This window comes from Odocoileus virginianus, chromosome 9, assembly GCF_023699985.2.
Source record: "Odocoileus virginianus isolate 20LAN1187 ecotype Illinois chromosome 9, Ovbor_1.2, whole genome shotgun sequence".
NCBI lineage: Eukaryota > Metazoa > Chordata > Mammalia > Artiodactyla > Cervidae > Odocoileus > Odocoileus virginianus.
In genome coordinates, this window is record NC_069682.1 from 1,430,467 (window position 1) to 1,450,801 (window position 20,335).

General features: G+C 40.6%; 1 protein-coding gene across 11 annotated transcripts in view; it reads left to right on the plus strand.

Annotated features, from left to right (window-relative positions):
* Positions 1-20,335, plus strand: part of PLCB4 (phospholipase C beta 4) — a 460,969-nt gene that overhangs the window by 59,138 nt on the left and 381,496 nt on the right. The gene's annotated exons all lie outside the window — the stretch shown is intronic.

A 20,335-nucleotide genomic window follows, 5' to 3' on the forward strand; every position in this document is an offset into this window, starting at 1 on the left:
GGTCCCTGCTTCTCCCAGCGCCGAGGGTGAGATCCCTGCTTCTCCCAGCGCCGCCGCCGCCCCCAGCCCGAGGGTGAGGTCCCTGCGTCTCCCAGCACCGCCGCCTCCCGGAGCCTTGCCCAGCCCTCACCCCACGGCCTCGCAGGCGCTTCCTGGCTCCTTAGGCCTTCCTGAACGTTCTGGAAGCTGTTCCCTTTGCGGTGATCCATCCCCTCGTCATCGGACGCCCTGCCTCCAGTTTCCAGCCCCCTCCTCACCATTTGGTACCTGCCCCCCCAGCATCCATTCTCTGGATGCTCTAAGCTTCCTGAGCTGCTCGTTCCCTGGCTGGACCTCTCCCAGTCCGCCTGAACCATGCTTCCTTGTTTGTTGGTGTTTGTTCGGTTATCACCGCCCTCAGAGATCTTCCCTTGGGCTCTGGCTTCGCCACAGTGCTCTGGGCTGCTCCTGCCTGCCCCTCCACCTGCTTCCTAGTTTTTGGCCTAGTTTCTCCTCATTTCCGAGAATGGTTTCTGCTGATTCTTCAGTCCTGCGGGTCCTGATGCCTGTTCCCAAGGCCTGGGCAGCGGCTCTCTGCTGGAAGTGTAGAAAGTAGCTTGTTTATTTATTTCCCAGGATTTTTAAGTCCAGGGTTTTTAACACAGTTACAGACTCTGATACTAGAATGTTCTGAAATTCTTTGGGGAAAGTTGTTGCGTTTTCTGTGAAAGGCAAAGATGTCTTCAGTAGAAAGAGGACTTTAGTGCAGAATTTTGAATGAGTTGTGTCCAAAAGAGGCCGCACTGACCAATGAGTGTCAAGCACATCAGTCTTGCCATTTTTCCAGTTATTTATCTTATGTTGATCCTATTTAAGGTGTATTCCTGACAATTTATGTCCACTAGGTCTAAAAATTAAGAAGAATAGTTACAACATATTACCATTTTAATTTTATTATTACTGACAGCATTGCTGTCCACTTTGATTTTCCTAGGACTTTTGTATAGAAAGGTTACTTATTTAAATGTTTCTTTTTGGGGCCAGTGTTTGTCCTTGAAAATAAAATTAAATATGAAATATGTTCTTGAATCTCCCCAATTCCCAAACTAACTAGGTTAATCTCTCGTGGTAATTTTTGATATATACCAACAGGAATGGAGACAACAAAACATTTTTATTAAATTCTTTTTCTAATTGTGAAAAATTCAAATTGATAAATTTGAAAATTCAAGAAAACTTAAAAATGAAGGTCCCTATGATGGGTGGGCCATGCTCAATAAATGTTTACTGCAGTTTTCTGTTGGTGGGCGGGGCTCTGTTCCCTCCCTGTTGTTTGACCTGAGACCAAACTATGGTGGAGGTAATGAAGAAGAGGCCCCGTTGTGGATGTGACTGGTGATGGAAGCAAGGTCTGATGCTGTAAAGAGCAATGTTGCATAGGAACCTGGAATGTTAGGTCCATGAATCAAGATAAATTGGAAATGGTCAAACAGGAGATGGCAAGAGTGAATGTTGGCATTTTAGGAATCAGTGAACTAAAATGGACCAGAATGGGTGAATTTAACTCAGATGATCATTATATCTACTACTCTGGGCAGGAATCCCTTAAAAGAAAGGGAGTAGCCATCATGGTCAACAAAAGAGTCTGAAATGCAGTACTTGGATGCAGTCTCAGAAATGACAGAGTGATCTCTGTTCGTTTCCAAGGCAAACCATTCAATATCACAGTTATCCAATTCTATGCCCTAACTAGTAATGCTGAAGAAGCTGAAGTTGAATGGTTCTATGAAGACCTACAAGACCTTCTAGAACTAAAACCCCCAAAAGATGTCCTTTTCATTATAGGGGACTAAAATGCAAAAGTAGGAAGTCAAAAGATACCAGGAGTAACAGGCAAGTTTGACCTTGGAGTAGAAAATGAAGCAGGGCAAAGGCTAACAGAGTTTTGTCAAGAGAACGCACTGGTCATCGCAGACACCCTCTTCCAACAACACAAAAGAATCTACACATGGACATCACCAGATGCTCATTACCAAAATCAGATTGATTATATTCTTTGCAGCCAGAGATGGAGAAGCTCTATACAGTCAGCAAAAACAAGACCGGGAACTGACTGTGGCTCAGATCATGAACTTCTCATTGCCAAATTCAGACTTAAATTGAAGGAAGTAGGGAAAACCACTAGACCATTCAGATATGACTTAAATCAAATCCCTTATGGTTATACAGTGGAAGTGACAAATAGATTCAAGGGATTAGATCTGATAGAGTGCCTGAAGAACTATGGACAGAGGTTCATGACGTTGTACAGGAGGCAGTGATCAAGAACATCCCCAAGGAAAAGAAATGCAAAAAGGCAAATGGTTGTCTGAGGAGGCCTTACAAATAGCTATGAAAAGAAGAGATGTGAAAGGCAAGGGAGAAAAGGGAAGATATACCCATTTTGAATGCAGAGTTCCAAACAATAGCAAGGAGAGATAAGAAACTCTTCCTCAGTGATCAGTGCAAAGAAATAGAGGAAAACAATAGAATGGGAAAGACTAGAGATCTCTTCAAGAAAATTAGAGATACCAAGGGAACATTTCATGCAAAGATGGGCACAATAAAGGACAAAAATGCTATGGACCTAACAGAAGCAGAAGATATTAAGAATAGGTGGCAAGAATACACAGGAAAGCTATACAAAAAAGATCTTCATGACCCAGATAATCATGATGGTGTGATCGTTCACTTAGAGCCAGACATCCTGGAATGTGAAGTCAAGTGGGCCTTAGGAAGCATCACTAAGAACAAACCTGGTGGAGGTGATGGAATTCCAGCTGAGCTATTTCAAATCCTAAAAGATGATGCTGTGAAAGTGCTGCACTCAATATGCCAGCAAATTTGGAAAACCCAGCAGTGGCCACAGGACTGGAAAAGGTCAGTTTTCATTCCAATCTCAAAGAAAGGCAATGCCTAAGAATGCTCAAACTACTGCACAATTGCACTCATCCCACATGCTCTCAAGGTAATGCTCAAAATTCTCCAGGCTTACATGAACCATAAACCTTCACATGTTCAAGCTGGATTTAGAAAAGGCAGAGGAAGCAGAGATCGAATTGCCAACATCCGTCGGATCAAGAAAAAAGCAAGAGAGTTCCAGAAAAATGTATATTTCTGCTTTGTTGACCATGCCAAAGCCTTTGACTGTGTGGATCACAGCAAAGTGTGCAAAATTCTACAAGAGATGGAAATACCAGAACACCTTACTTTCCTCCTGAGAAATCTGTATGGAGGTCAAGAATCTTCAGTAAGAACTGGACATGGAACAACAGACTGGTTCCAAATTGGGAAAGGAGTACGTTAAGGCTGTATACTGTCACCCTGCTTATTTTACTTATATGCAGAGTACATCATGCAAAATGCTGGGCTGGATGAAGTACAAGGTAAAATCAAGATTGCCGGGAGAAATATCAGTAACCTCAGATATGCAGATGATACCACCCTTAAGGCAGAAAGCAAAGAACTAAAGAGCCTCTTGATGAAAGTGAAAGAGGAGGGTGAAAAAGTTGGCTTAAAACTCAACATTCAAAAAACTGAGATCATGGTTCCATCACTTCCTGGCAAATAGATGGGGAAACAATGGAAACAGTGGCAGACTTTATTTTTGGGGGCTCCAAAATGACTGCAGATGGTGACTGCAGCCGTGAAGTTAAAAGACGCTTGCTCCTGGAAAGAAAATCTATGACAAACCTAGACAACATATTAAAAAGCAGAGACATTACTTTGCCAGCTAAGGTCTGTCTAGTCAAAGCTATGGTTTTTCCAGTAGTCATGTATGGATGTGAGAGTTGGACTATAAAGAAAGCTGAGCATCTGTGGTGTTGGAAAACACTCTTGAGAGTCCCTTGGACTGCAAGGAGATCCAACCAGTCAGTCCTAAATGAGATCAGTCCTGGGTGTTCATTGGTAGGACTGATGCTGAAGTTGAAACTCCAATACTTAGGCCACCTGATGCAAAGAACTGACTCATTGAAAAAGACCTTGATGCTGGGAAAGATTAAAGGCAGGAGGAGAAGGGGGTGACAGAGGATGAGATGGTTGGATGGCATCACCAACTCAATGGACGTGAGTTTGGGTAAACTCTGGGTGTTGGTGATGGACAGGGAGGCCTGGCTTGCTGCAGTCCATGGGGTCGCAAAGAGTTGGACACGACTGAGCTACTGAATTGACTGATACTGGTAACTGATTGTTCTACTACCTGCAAAAGAACAATCAGTATAACTTATTGTTATATAATCCATATAGCATCTATTGTTTATTTTTATAAAATTAGGATCATGTTGGTCATTTTATCCTGTTTACTCTTACCTTTTGTACTGAGATCACTTTGAGCATAATTTTGTATTAAACATTGCTGTAATGGTTGTATAGTTTTAAATCACAAAGAAATATAACATCTCAGGAATACTCTATTACTGGATATTTAGGTATTTTTGTTCCATTGCTTTAATGTCATTTCTGTTCCTCTTCAAGATGTGGATATATACAGATTGTTATGTTGTAGTGTATTTCTTTAAAAAAAGCATGTGATCAGTTAGGTGAGTACTCTTGATTTAAATGTATAATATTTCAGGCATTAGAAGTAGGGAGATTAATTTTGAGCAATGTTATATCATAAAGCAATTTAAAAACCAGATGCATTGAAGGAAAGGCCCAGTTTTGCTTGCTTTAGTGTTGGCCCAGGTTTGGAGACTAAAGCATTTACAGACCATTAGCTCTAATACTTCACTCTTGAGACCACTTGTTGTAATGAACTGTCAATTATTGTGCATCTAAGTGTAGTTAAAGGGGTTGTTGGGCTTGCAGTTTAAAAGCCAGTGTTTATAAATGTGAAGGAATTGGATTATAAATGTGGTGGTTCAATGAGCCACTACTGCGTCATGCCCTGTCTGGATGCACTGGAAGATTTTGTGTTCATTTGAAAACAAGAAGCAATGGAAATACAGTGCACTTGAGCATATGGCTATATGATTTTTATGTTCCTTATGATATGTTTTGGGAAAAGTTTTTAATCGAGTTGTAAATCAGTATTTCTTTATTAAGCATGCAATAAATTAGTTTCAGCCAATAGTTTGGAGTGAGAAAGATGGAAACTAGAAATATTGAAATGTACTTTTTTTTTTACAAGTGACTCAATAAGGCTAGCCTCTCATAGTGTATGTTCTGTATTACCTGTTTATAATTTGTTTCTTAACAATGTTTGCCTTTTTGCCATCTGTGCACTTTAAAAATAGTTGACTCTAGTTTTAAAAATTAATATGGCATAACTAGACCCTTATGATTAGTTAAGATACCCTTTTTCATAGTTAAGATCCCCTTTGCTTTGAGTGTATAAATTCTAAATGATCATGCTGTTAAGAAACTCTTGAAAATCTTTTTTTTTTTCTCTTTTGACATTTCAAGTGTTTAATTATATGCTGTTCTGAAAGGTCAATATTTGTTATGTGAAACGTTTCCCTTGAATTTTGTTTCTTTCTTTTACCTTTCTAACACAAAAGTGGTACCTCCTTTCTGGAGTAAAACAATATAGGTGAGTGAAAACTAACAACTTTATTCAGTCCCACTCTCTCTCTCCAGTCTCACAGTCTACCCTAGAGGTGATTGTCATTGGCAGTCTGGTGAGTTTTCTTCCAGAGTTTTCATCTTAAGTTTTCACAAAGGTAGGTAGGTAGGTAGATGATTATAAAGAGATGATGTACAGGTTATGCTATATAAACTACCCGTTTCTTTAAAATAGTATCCACGAAGCAATTTGAGAGGGGTCCACAATCTTGTTATGTGTTGCTGTCATATAGATTGGAATAGAGGTCAGTACCCTTCTACTGAAAAAGGCCAGAAGGTGCTTTTGACTGTGGGCTCCACACTTTTATTGCAACTCTTCTGGGTTGGGAAGATCCCCTGGAGAATGGAATGGCTACCCACTCCAATATTCTGGCCTGGAGAATTCCGTAGTCTATATAGTTCATGGGGTCACAAAGAGTCGGACATGACTGAGTGACTTTCACTTTTACTTCAGTGTTGTAGCAGAAGAGAGGGGCAGACAGTACCTCGGTTGTATGGGTGTGACTGTGTCCTAGTAAAACTGTATGCATGAACGCCAGAAGCTGAATTTCACTTTATTATCATGTAAAAATATTATCCTTAAAATTTTTTTCCCCAACCATTTAAAAGTATAACAACCAATCATAGCTCTATAAAAGTAGATGGATGGTTGGCCAGATTGGTCCGTGGGCTATACTTTGCCAACCTCTGGTGTAGAGTGAAAAAAGAAATGACAGAAGTTGACTTTTTTTCGTAGTTAAATATCATTATGATATAAATGATGGCAAATAAACCAAAAAAACGCTTCTTTTACATAATAGTCATCTGACACTTTACAGATAGTGATAAGAAAATAGTCAAGTGTGCTGTTTGTTGGCCCTTCTTCTCTCACTTGCTGAGGTGGGACCTCAAGTGCTGGAGAGTTGAAGGGGTTTTTGGTGTTATGACCAGTTCGCAAACTCCCTCGGCAGTTCCCCAGGGAGAAGTAGCCACAGAATTAGTATAAGCTTCTGCTCATGTGGCGACCTGTACTTGCATGCATCATCTTTTTACATGGACTTGTTTTGCAGTGTTAGTTGACAAATATCATCTTTGTAATTGACACTTTTTTATACACCCTACAGTGAATTCTTAAAAGTGTTTTAGTTACAAAGTTTTGTATTACTTGGAAGAGTGTAAAATAGAAAGATTGAAGGTTGCCCAGGAGCTATGTTACCTTTTAAACCTTTCCAGATAGAGGCTTTCTAGTGTTAAGGCCGTCCCATTAATTTATATCAAGGGATGCTCTCTGAATGCCTCTGATATTCTTGATTTGATCCATTTACCAGGTGTGTCTCTTGATGGCAATTCTGCTTTCAGATCATTGAGAACATTGTGATCCACTTTTGCTGCCTTCTGGAGTAATTGCTAGGTTTAAAATTATAAAATAAAACAATAGGACACCTATTGTGATACCTGTGAAATTGTTATTTTCCACCATAAGTGCAAAATACAATATATAATTCATAAAACTAAAGAACTTCTTATCATGAAATAAGGAACAGATGTTTAAGGGTTATACGATCTGATTTTATATGCTTGGTACTTGATTTAATGAAAGTGTGTGTGGTAAGAAGTAAAAATCAATTTATTGTGTTTTTTTATTTTTAAACCACTTGTCCCATATTTCATTTAGTCCATCTGAAGTGGAGGGTAAAACTGTTTCAGTTTTTCTATTGTCTAATTTGGTAATTTGGGGAATGAAGGATATTCTTATTAGATAACAAGTGTCAAAATACACACACATACAATCATTGACACAGATGCCCGCAAGAATGCAAGAATGTATGAAAAGGGGTTGTGTCTTTTTTTTTGAAGAAATTCTTCGTATAAAAGTGAGAAAGTATACATCAGTGTAAAGAAGAACATTGAAGTATGTGTATTTTTACTACCCAGCCATAACCACTGTTAATAATTTTGGGAATACTTTTCAGTAGCTCTTGTCTCTCTCTCTCTGTAAATATACACAAATACTTATATTTATTTCTTAGGTAATATTTGTTTCTTCTCTACCCTGTGCCTGACACAGGAGGAGGCATTGTGGACACAGAGGTGAAGAGAACAATCCCCTCCTTTCCTGAAGTTCACTTGGTTCTGGTTGGGGAGACAGGCTATAACCCACAGGTCACCTTATATCTGGTTATGCTGGGTACTTGAATAAAATTAAGAACAGGAAGAGGGATAAAGAAGGTCTAGGATATGTGTGTGTGTAAGGGTCAGAGTAAACATGGTCAAGGTCATACTGTCCATGTACTTCTGTAACTTGTGTTTTTAAATGTAAAAAAATGTAGCATGAATATATGCCGTGTCAGCAAACATGCTTGTGGACTTCCCTGGCGGCTCAGACACTAAAGAATGAGGGCAGCGAGTGGAGATGAGGAGACCTTGGTTCGACCCTCGGTAGAGAAGATTCCCTGGAGAGGGGTATGGCTGCCCACTATGCTGGAGAATTCCATGGACAGAGGAGCCTGGAAGGCTGCAGTCCATGAGGTCGCAAAGAGTCGGACACGACTGAGCGACTGACACGTTCCCCCTTTCACTTCAAACATATTGTACAGAAGTATATTCTGAATGGCATACTCTACTGATATGAATGAATGAGGTTTTGTAACTAGTTACCCAATATTGTAAAACAAGTTTTGCATTTAAAAAAAAAAATTGCTTCTGTGAGCAAGGCTATAAGGAATATTATTTCCCAAAGATAGGCTTTTTTGTACACTCTTAGGACTCAGGATAAATTCCTAATAGCAGACTTAATGGGTCAAAGAGTAGTCTTTTGTTAGGAGTTTGGTTATGTTCCCAATGTGATTAAAAATATTATACTGCTCTTTCATAATTCAATTTGTTTTCCTTTCCTTTTCATTCTTTCCTCTTCATTTTCAAAGTTTCAAATCTAAGCAAAAATAAATAGTATTCCCCCAATTTAAAAAGCTTAGTATTGTGATAACATGCTGCTTTAATGGTGAATTTTTTGTTTCTGAAATCAGATTCTTATTTTAAGTGAGAGGCTTAGGGCACTTCTAGTTGCATCATTGCACAAGTCAACAAACTGCTGTTTGCTGCTTACAAAGTTGGTGTGAAACAAAGGAAAAAGACATTAAGCACAGCACACGGCAGCTTTGGAAATGCAGGAGGGTCAGTGCAAGTTTCAGCATGTCATTTCGTTTGCTTTTTCTTAAGGTCTGAATAAAGTCTAAGAATATGGAACTGCATTACAGAAGAAGCATTCAGTCTTAAGAGAAAATAATTATTTTTTTCAATATGCCTTGGGACTAGAGTTCTTTCGTTTTTGTTTTTTAATCCCAGTATAATAAAATAAAATTTGTTATCGTAGATGAACATTTCTGAATGATGTCGCTTTCCGCTGGCTTTCTCCAGGTGACCATCTGTGTGACACCCATGCTGACTGTATCGGCACTCAGCTGCAGAGCGTCTGCTCTCTGCCAAATGCTGCGTTCCCTCACTGTAAGGCTGGCAGAGGGGCTCTTTTCTCTTCTCTCTCTCTCTCTTTTTGTATTAATTTTATTGGTGTATATTTTTGTTAGTTTCAGGTGTGTAGTGTAGTGATTAAGTTATATATATGTATATTCATTCTTTTTCAGATTCTTTTCCCATATAGGTTATTAAGGAATTATTGAGTAGAGTTCCGTGAGCTATACAGTAGGTCCTTTTGGTTATCTATTTCATATATAGTAGTACGTGTGTGTGTTAATCCCAAGCTCCTAATTGATCCCTCTCCCCTACATTTCCCCTATGGTAACCATAAATTTGTTTTCAAAATCTATGAGTTTGTTTCTGTTTTCTAAATAAGCTCATTTATATAGTTTAAAAAAAATCAGATTCTCCATATGAGTGATATCATGTAGTATCTGTCAGGGGGATTATTTTCCACAAGACAAAGTAGAAATTGTAACACCAAGGTACTGGAAGGTTAGTAGCTCTAAATAACCCATTTCAGGGTTAGACTGAAATTGTAGACTGGTGTAGAAGGGCTGTGTTGGAGCAGCGCTTCTCAAACTCTGTGCTTGAAGTCACCTATATTTTAACCCAAATGCTAAAATGCATTTTTTGATTCAGCAAGTGCAGGCTGGAGCCTGAGACTGCATTTCTCGCAAGCTTCCAGGGAATGCAGATGCTTCTGACCCATTCCTCACACCTCGAGTAGCAAGGTGTTTAAAGACGTTGGCTCCGAGTGTGCTGTTAGCCTGCAGGGACAGTGAGGCCCAGCGGGCCTGCAGCCCAGCTCTGCCGCTGCACCTGCTGCCAGCAGCTGTGGCTGGGCGCTGTCCCGCCTCCTGACATGATCTTCCTATACTTCTTTTTCCATGCTGCCATCCCCAGAGTCAGCCCTGCAAAGAGATTATAGATGACGCACATTGTCTTCTCTTCTTGTATCTTCCAAGTTTTCCTCAGAGATTACGTGTGCATGTGCTTAGCTGCCCAGTCGTGTCTGACTCTCTGTGACCCATGGACTGTAGCCCACCAGGCTCCTCTGTCCATGGGGTTCGCTAGGCAAGAATACTGGAGTGGGTTGCCATGCCCTCCTCCAGGGGATCTTCCCAACCCAGGGATCGAACCCAGGTCTCCCGCATCGCAGGCAGTTTCTTTATCATCTGAGCCTCCAGGGAAGCACATCAGTGATCATATATTAATTCTACAATTAGAAAAAATGTGAATAAATTAATTTTTTAACTAGACATCCCCTTCCCCAAATCTCTGTTGATGGTTGTCCTTAGGTAACTTTTGCTTCATCTGGTCTCTTTGAAGATCTTTGAGGGTAGGTCTTTGAGGGGATTTTTAGAGTGAACCCTTTAGGTTTACCTTTAAAAAACATTTGTGGTAAAAGAGTCACTCTTTAACCATTTTAAATGTATGGTTAACCATTTTAAATGTACGGTTCAGTGGCATTAACTGTATTCCCACTGTTGTGCAAACATCCCCATCATTTGCCTCCAGAACTTTTTGGTTTTGCAAAACTAAAACTGTACCCGCTAAACTAATTTCTAATGTCTCCTTCCTGTCAGTCACCTGGCCACAACTGTTCTGTTTTCTGCCTATGAAATGGACTACTCTTGGTGCCTCATATAAATGGCATCATATTATATTTATCCTTTGTGACTGGCTTATTTTAAATAACTTAGCATAATATTCTCAAGGTTCACCTATGTTGAAGCATTTGACAGGATTTCCCTCTTTTTTAAGGCTGACTATTATTCCAGTTTATGTGTAGACTGTATCTTATCTGTCTGTTCATCCATTGACGGACTCCTGGCTGGCTGTTGGGAATGCTGTTGGGAATGTGTGCTGTGAACACAGATGAGCAGAGACTCTTCGAGTCCTGCTTTAGCACTCACCTTTTTTTGTCCACTTTCCAGCTCCTGCATCTGTCTTCCCACCTGAGTGGGAGCTTTCTCTGGCCATGTGCTCTGCTCATGTATGGGCTGTAAAGTCGGAGCCCCCTCCCGCCCCACTGCATGTAGGGGTCTGTATGCACCGCCCTCGCGCCCTTGCCTCTCGGGTGGAAAAACCACAGAGGTGTGTCCACACCGCCTCCTGGCGTCCTTGGTGGTGTTGGACCCCAGGTGTCTGCCTTGCTGACTTGATGTTCCGTCCTGCACTGGCCTACTTCCTTCGCTCAGTTCCCCACTCTGCTCCTCTTGCTTCCTGGGACTACTTCCCCAGGAAATTGTTATTGTTTGGTGGCCAAGTCATGTCCGACTTTATGTCCGACGTTTGTAGCCTGCCAGGCTCCTCTGTCTATGTAATTCTCCAGGCAAGAATACTGGAGTGGGTTGCCATTTCCTTCTCCAGGGGCTCGAGCCCACATCTCCCTCATTGCAGGCAGATTCTTGCTCATGGAGCCACCACAGAAGCCCCCCCAGTAAATAATTCTTGTCAAATCCTCGATGTAGGGTGTGCCTTAGAGGAAACCCAAATTAAAGGACACCGAGGAGACACCCCGTGTACACCTAATGCTGCTCCGTTGCTGGAGGCAACGCTGAGGTTCGGGGGTTTGAGGTGGATTCTGAGCTGTGTGCAGCCAGTTTCTCACCCCATCCGGCCTGATGTTCAAGGAGAAAATTAAACCTGTTCACACCACACTTGAACCTTGTTGCTGTGACATGTTAAACATAAAATATATCTCCAAAGCTCTCTGTCAGCCTCCTTACAGTCTCAACAAGATACTCTGTTACTTACCATACATAGAGGTAGATCCCAAAGAAAGAAAAACAGTTCTACAGGCGAGTAGACTTCTTGTCGGTTGAGATGGTTGTTTTCTATATACAGATGCTTGTTTCTTGCTTCTGCTCCCATGTTCAGCTTCTGGGGCTCTTCTTGGTTGTATCTAGTTTATTGTTTTTGGCTCATTTGGACATTCTCTGTGTATTGTATTTTTTAATATAAAATTATGTATTTAGCAACAGGCTTGGAAACAGATTAAGTTTCTCGTACCAGAATTGCTGCTCAAAATGACAAAGTGCAGCCAGGAGTGCGAGTCATTCCGAGGCCTGCTTCTTCTTTGTTGGGGATTCCAGTGTCTAGTGAGCTGTGAGCTTGCATTGATCTGATCCTTGGACCTTATTAATGTTGTACCGCATTAGAGCATTTACAGGCCAGCCTTATTTAGGCAGCTACCTCAAAACCACAGACAGCAAGTCCAAGACTTGGGATTGCAGAGGGAAACTGCATCTTTTTGAAGACTGCAGCTACCTAGACCCCACCTCAAATCGACAATTAATCGTTAAGCATCTGTGTGGCCGTCCAGTGGATTTGGTGGGAGGAAGATGCATGCATACGTCAGAACATCTGCTCGCTGCCTCCTTTCTTTGAGCTTAAAAGATAAATTACTTCAATTGACGTGTTGTCTAGCCCGTTTCTAGCACATAAATAACTTTCCAAGTAGAAAGTAGTTTCAGCTACAGAAAGTAGATGGTATTGTCACTGCAAGTGTTTCCCCTTAAAGTCATTGAAAGAGTCTCACAGCAGATATTTTCTGTTTGGATTGTTTTCCCGGGAAACCCATGAATGATGTTTGCACACGATGGCACAATTCCCTAGGTCGGGAGCAAACTTATCTGATCTGACCTGTTGGAGATTTGACATCTTCTGTGATGACTTTACACAGTGACAGCTATTTGGAAAGAAATCTTTTTCTTAGTGAGATAAATTCAGGTTGTGGTCATGTCAGCAAGAAATTAACATAAAGCCCGAGCAAAGCGAACTAGTTTCTCTGTGTTAACACAGAACATTATATTCATTATGCCCATCAAAATATAGGCAGACTAACTGAGACTGAAAAAATAAAGTCAAGCTCCTCTCTGAGGGTTTCCTGGCAAGGCAGCTCACCCATTCTAAGCCTCTTGTCTTTCCTTAACTGTGGGCCTCTGGGCCGGCACAGAACAGCATCCTGTAAAATTACGTTAAATTAGAGAACACTCGGGCGGCATTAATAGCATGTCTTGACATTTTTTCATGGCTCAAAGAGCAATAGCTGATTATCTACTATAAGCTGTGCACTGGAGATAGCTAAGGAATGAGCAGTTCTTTCTGTCTATTATTATCGATCTGTTGACCAATCATTTGACGTGTCAAGCAATCAACTAAATGATCTGTGGATCTTCTTTCCTTTCTGCCCATCAGCCTTCCCACCTATTCTGACCTGTCTTCTTCCAAATTAAGATCTAAACAGGGACTTCCTTGGTGATGCAGTGGTTAAGACTTCGCCTTACAATGCAGGGGTTGCGGGTTTGATCCCTCGTGATTCTGGTCAAGGAACTAAGATCCCACATACCTCACTGCCACAAAACCAAAAAACATCAACAGAGACAATATTGTAACAAATTCAATAAAAACTAAAAATGGTCCACATTCCCCCCACCCACCCACACACACACAATCTAAACAAAGCTAGAATCAGACAGTCTCCTGGCAGTTGACCTCTGAATTCTAATCTTACCTTGGTGACCTGGAACTTCTGCATCTGTTGAATGAAGGGCTGAGTGCAGTTGGCAGTTTCTGGCATCTATAGCTCCTGGATCAGAGTGCCTCTGTTTCAGTCCTGGCTTTATCCCTTCTTGTCTTTGGACCTTGGGCAGAGTATTTAATCTCACTGTGCCTCAGTTTCCTCGTCTGTGAAATTAGGGTCATCATTTTACGTACCAGCTGTTTGGAAGGTCAGATGAGGTGATCTCTGTAAATTGCTTAGAATAGTGTGTGGTGCATATTTTTTTTTTCCATTTATTTTTATTAGTTGGAGGCTAATTGCTTTACAGTATTGTAGTGGGTTTTGTCATACATTGACATGAATCAGCCATGGAGTTACATGTATTCCCCATCCCGATCCCCCCTCCCACCTCACTGGGTCTTCCCAGTGCACCAGGCCCGAGCACTTGTCTCATGCATCTAACTTGGGCTGGTGATCTGTTTCACCCTAGATAATATACATGTTTCGATGCTGTTCTCTCGAAATATCCCACCCTCGCCTTCTCCCACAGAGTCTAAAAGTCTGTTCTATACATCTGAGTCTCTTTTGCTGTTTTGCATATAGGGTTATCGTTACCATCTTTCTAAAGTCCATATATATGTGTTAGTATACTGTAATGGTCTTTATCTTTCTGGCTTACTTCACTCTGTATAATGGGCTCCAGTTTCATCCATCTCATTAGAACTGATTCAAATGAATTCTTTTTAATGGCTAAGTAATATTCCATGGTGTATATGTACCACAGCTTCCTTATCCATTCGTCTGCTGATGGGCATCTAGGTTGCTTCCATGTCCTGGCTATTATAAACAGTGCTGCGATGAACATTGGGGTGCACGTGTCTCTTTCAGATCTGGTTTCCTCGGTGTGTATGCCCAGAAGTGGTATTGCTGGGTCATATGGCAGTTCTTTTTCCAGTTTTTTAAGGAATCTCCACACTGTTCTCCATAGTGGCTGTACTAGTTTGCATTCCCACCAACAGTGTAAGAGGGTTCCCTTTTCTCTGCACCCTCTCCAGCATTTATTGCTTGTAGACTTTTGGATAGCACCCATCCTGACTGGCGTATAATGGTACCTCATTGTGGTTTTGATTTGCATTTCTCTGATAATGAGTGATGTTGAGCATCTTTTCATGTGTTTGTTAGCCATCTGTATGTCTTCCTTGGAGAAATGTCTCTTGAGTTCTTTGGCCCATTTTTTGATTGGGTCATTTATTTTTCTGGAGTTGAGCTGGAGGAGTTGCTTGTATATTTTTGAGATTAATCCTTTGTCTGTTGCTTCATTTGCTATTATTTTCTCCCAACCTGAGGGCTGTCTTTTCACCTTGCTTATAGTTTCCTTTGTTGTGCAAAAGCTTTTAAGTTTCATTAGGTCCCATTTGTTTATTTTTGCTTTTATTTCCAATATTCTGGGAGGTGGGTCATAGAGGACCCTGCTGTGATTTATGTTGGAGAGTGTTTTGCCTATGTTCTCCTCTAGGAGTTTTATAGTTTCTGGTCTTACATTTAGATCTTTAATCCATTTTGAGTTTATTTTTGTGTATGGTGTTAGAAAGTGTTCTAGTTTCATTGTTTTACAAGTGGTTGACCAGTTTTCCCAGCACCACTTGTTAAAGAGGTTGTCTTTTTTCCATTGTATATCCTTGCCTCCTTTGTCGAAGATAAGGTGACCATAGGTTCGTGGATTTATCTCTGGGCTTTCTATTCTGTTCTGTGGATCTATATTTCTGTCTTTGTGCCAGTACCATACTGTCTTGATGACTGTGGCTTTGTAGTAGAGTCTGAAGTCAGGGAGGTTGATTCCTCCAGTTCCATGCTTCTTTCTCAAGATTACTTTGGCTGTTCGAGGTTTTTTGTATTTCCATACAAATTGTGAAATTATTTGTTCTAGTTCTGTGAAAAATACCATTGGTAGCTTAATAGGGATTGCATTGAATCTATAGATTGTTTTGAGTAATATAGCCATTTTGACAATATTGATTCTTCTAATCCATGAACACGGTATATTTCTCCATCTGTTTGTGTCCTCTTTGATTTCTTTCATCAGTGTTTTATAGTTTTCTATGTATAGGTGTTTTGTTTCTTTAGGTAGATGTACTCCTAAGTATTTTATTCTTTTTGTTGCAATGGTGAATGGTATTGTTTCCTTAATTTATCTTTCTGTTTTCTATTGTTAGTGTATAGGAATGCAAGGGATTTCTGTGTGTTAATTTTATATCCTGCAACTTTACTATATTCGTTGATTAACTCTAATAATATTCTGGTAGAGTCTTTAGGGTTTTCTATGTAGAGGATCATGTCATCTGCAAACAGCGAGAGTTTCACTTCTTCTTTTCCTATCTGGATTCCTTTTACTTCTTTTTCTGCTCTAATTGCTGTGGCCAAAACTTCCAAAACTATGTTGAATAGTAGTGGTGAGAGTGGGCACCCTTGTCTTGTTCCTGATTTCAGGGGAAATGCTTTCAATTTTTCACCATTGAGGGTGGTGCTTGCTGTGGGTTTGTCATATATAGCTTTTAATATGTTGAGGTATGTTCCTTCTATTCCTGCTTTCTGGAGAGTTTTAATCATAAATGGGTGTTGAATTTTGTCAAAGGCTTTCTCTGCATCTATTGAGATAATCATATGGTTTTTAATCTTTCAATTTGTTAATGTAATGTATTACATTGATTGATTTGCAGATATTAAAGAATCCTTGCATTCCTGGGATAAAGCCCACTTGGTCATGGTGTATGATTTTTTAAATATGTTGTTGGATTCTGTTTGCTAGAATTTTGTTAAGGATTTTTGCATCTATGTTCATCAGTGATATTGGCCTGTAGTTTTCTTTTTCTGTGGCATCTTTGTCTGGTTTTGGAATTAGGGTGATGGTGGCCTCATAGAATGAGTTTGGAAGTTTACCTTCTTCTGCAATTTTCTGGAAGAGTTTGAGTAAGATAGGTGTTAGCTCTTTAAATTTTGGTAGAATTCAGCTGTGAAGCCATCTGGTCCTGGGCTTTTGTTTGCTGGAAGATTTCTGATTACAGTTTCGATTTCCTTCCTTGTGATGGGTCTGTTAAGATCTTCTATTTCTTCCCGGTTCAGTTTTGGAAAGTTATACTTTTCTAAGAATTTGTCCATTTCTTCCAAGTTGTCCGTTTTGTTGGCATAGAGCTGCTGGTAGTAGTCTCTTATGATCCTTGTATTTCAGTGTTGTCTGTTGTGATCTCTCCATTTTCATTTCTAATTTTGTTAATTTGGTTCTTCTCTCTTTGTTTCTTAATGAGTCTTGCTAATGGTTTGTCAATTTTGTTTATTTTTTCAAAAACCCAGCTTTTAGCTTTGTTGATTTTTGCTATGGTCTCTTTAGTTTCTTTTACATTTATTTCTGCCCTAATTTTTAAGATTTCTTTCCTTCTATTAACCCTGGGGTTCTTCATTTCTTCTTTCTCTAGTTGTTTTAGGTGTAGAGTTAGGTTATTTATTTGACTTTTTTCTTGTTTCTTGAGGTAAGCCTGTAATGCTATGAACCTTCCCCTTAGCACTGCTTTTATAGTGTCCCATAGGTTTTGGGTTGTTGTGTTTTCATTTTCATTCATTTCTATGCATATTTTGATTTCTTTTTTGATTTCTTCTATGATTTGTTGGTTATTCAGAAGCGTGTTATTTAGCCTCCATATGTTTGAATTTTTAACAGTTTTTTTCCTGTAATTGAGATCTAATCTTACTGCATTATGGTCAGAAAAGATGACTGGAATGATTTCAGTTTTTTTGAATTTACCAAGACTAGATTTATGGCCCAGGATATGATCTATTCTGGAGAATTTTCCGTGTGTACTTGAGAAAAAGGTGAAGTTGATTGTTTTGGGGTGAAATGTCCTATAGATATCAATTAGGTCTAGCTGGTCCATTGTGTCATTTAAAGTTTGTGTTTCCTTGTTAATTTTCTGTTTAGTTGATCTATCCATAGTTGTGAGTGGGGTATTAAAGTCTCCCACTATTATTGTGTTACTGTTAATTTCCTCTTTCATACTCGTTAACGTTTGCCTTACATATTTGTGTGGTGCATATTATTCACCTGGTTATATCAGTATTCACCTGGTTATCGTTGCTACCCTGATCTCTATTATTTGTGGACCATAGATGCTTGACCTGCCAGTTAGCTGTCCCAGTTTTCTCCCTCCATCCATCTTCACAAGGCTCAAAGCCTGACATTGCGACAAGCATGATTACCTAGTGAAAACAGAAGATGAGATGTAACTGGGTATCAAAGGATGAGAAGGGGTTTGCCCGGGAGAGAATGCAGGGGCCATCATAGGCAGAAAGAACTGTGTTAGAATGCAGGAGAGAGCTCAGCATGCTTGGTGTACAGCAGTCTGTTGTGGCTGGTGTCGAGGATGCTTGTGGGATGATGGAGGTGATGAATGGAGTTGTGATCCTGCATCAGTATACAGACAGACACTTAGCCCCACCTGAGACACTGGCTCTTCAGCACAGTTACTCCCCACCCTGGGGGATGAGGCACCTGCGATTCCCCAAAAGTGGGCTCTGAGTCTCGGAGAGGCTGTGAGGGACTCATGGGTGCATTGTGAAACCCTCACCGTTTGCTCCTCAGGACGCGTGCTTCCCTGTTTCTTAATATTGGTGTTATTTAACCTCAGGACTCACTTATCCATTGGCCAAGCTTTGGGGGATAAGGTGCCCCAGTTTTTATGCTTCTGATTGAATAGCTAAGCAGCTCATCCTAGCGCAGAGAGCTCCACGGTGGGTATCGTGAGGCTTCAGGCCTGGGTTTGCTTCTAACCAACAGTGGGACCTTAAAAGCCACTTTCCTTCTCTAGGTCATGTTTCTTTATCTGTGAGATAAGAGAAGTGGTCTGGGGGTTCTTAGGCACCCCTTTGGCACTTTGGTGAAACCTCTAGGAACCCCTTCAAGTTTTTAAATGCCTCAAATAAAATACACAGAACTACAAAAGAAACTGTTTCATTGAAAGGAAGATATAAAAATAGTAAATAAATTTGTGGTATGATGATATATGTACATCTTATTAACACATTAAGTGGCTTCATAGCTACTGTAAGTTCAAATTATTGATGAGCACAGTGACATTTTGCAATATCTGCAGTAAAAATACCTGGAATTTACATTGAAAACCAAGTCACAGGTGCTGTTAATACCAATGTGGTTTGTGATTTATATTTGTGGTTAGAGGAAACGTCATACTTCAGTTAGAGGGTGGTGAAAATAATCATGTAATTATTTTTCCCATCCAAATTTATGGAACCTAGGATTGTACCTTTGGACTATGTATGAGTGATCCATGGAACTCAGGTTATCGATCCTTGGACTTCTAGGATGTTCTTTTGCCAATTCTCTGGCTATCAAATGATGTGATAATCTCCATAATACTCAATTTCCAAATAAGTGAAAAATGTTAAAGTTCCCATTTAATTCGTAAAGCTCCTATCACTTGTTATGAGAGGATCCCAGGTGCTTGGAGAGGCACGGGAGGAGCTTTCATCTGCTGTATTGACTGCACTGGGCTCTGGCTCAGCATTGCTCGTGGCAGTTGCCCAAGGCGCTCAGAACCGGCAGCTGTGGAGGCGTAGGCCACAGCTGAGCTCATCACTTGGTGAGTCCTGAGCCGTTGCTACCACTGGACGTAAGGCGATAGGGTCCCGGGCGCCTCCGGCCACACTGTGACCCGCTGATCAGTATGTTAATAAAACATTGCTAAAGAAAACATCTTACCTAATATGTGTTGTTGATTCAGTGACACTGAACTCACAGCTCACAGCACTATAACTCATGCCTGAGTGGAGCTTGTCTCGCGCATCACAGTGTTCTTAAGCTTAGGAACGCTAGACAGCACGTCAGCACTATGCTCAGGGGCCGCTTTAGACAGAGAAGTCACCAGTGAAAAGCACAAAATTGTGAAACGGAGGCAGTGAATAGGCTGTTTACGGTATGAGAGCCGAATCGAGAAGGCAGAGCAGAACCTTGTTTGACCTTAACTGGAATCACGCGCATTAGGGTCTCAGGCTTTTTGCCTCTGCACGTGTCCACCGAGAACCACTGAAGCGCTCCCTGTATTTTTTTGTTTGGTTGTTTTTTTGTTTTGGCCTCTCTGAGTAGCGTGCAGGGTCTTAACTCCTTGACCAGGCATCGCACCCCTGCCCCTGCAGTGGAAGTGTGGGGTCCTAACCACTGGACCTCCAAGGACTTCCCATACTGCCTGTATTATTTTTGCAGTTACATGTGAATTTTAGTGAGCAGGTGCTTTGCAGTCCTGGGGATTGACCGTTTACACCAGTATTTCTTTCTGGACCTGAGGCCTAGTTGTGACGCTGCCTCTCTGTGTCTGATCTTGATTTAGTTATTTTACTACTCTGGATTTCTGTTTTCTTCCTCATAAAACAAAGACGTGGGATAGATCAGTCGCGATAGAATTTTTCTACATAGCAGAAGTAGCTCATTCATGTAAAAGCTCGGGTCGTTGGCTTCCTGGCTTGCCCACAGCTCTGCTTTTCCACCAGTTTTATCAAGAACATACGGAGAACCATTCGGCTGGATTTTCCTGTTGGTTAGCTTTTCCCTTTTATTCATTTGACAAATTTTATTCATTTGACAAATATTTATTGAGCTTCACACAATTCTGGATGCCATTCTTATACCAAATTCACTAAAAAAAATGATTAGAGCTATTTGTAAATGGCCTGCAAATCACTTTATTTGTAATTCTTATTAACTAGGGTTTCATCTTCTGACCTCTC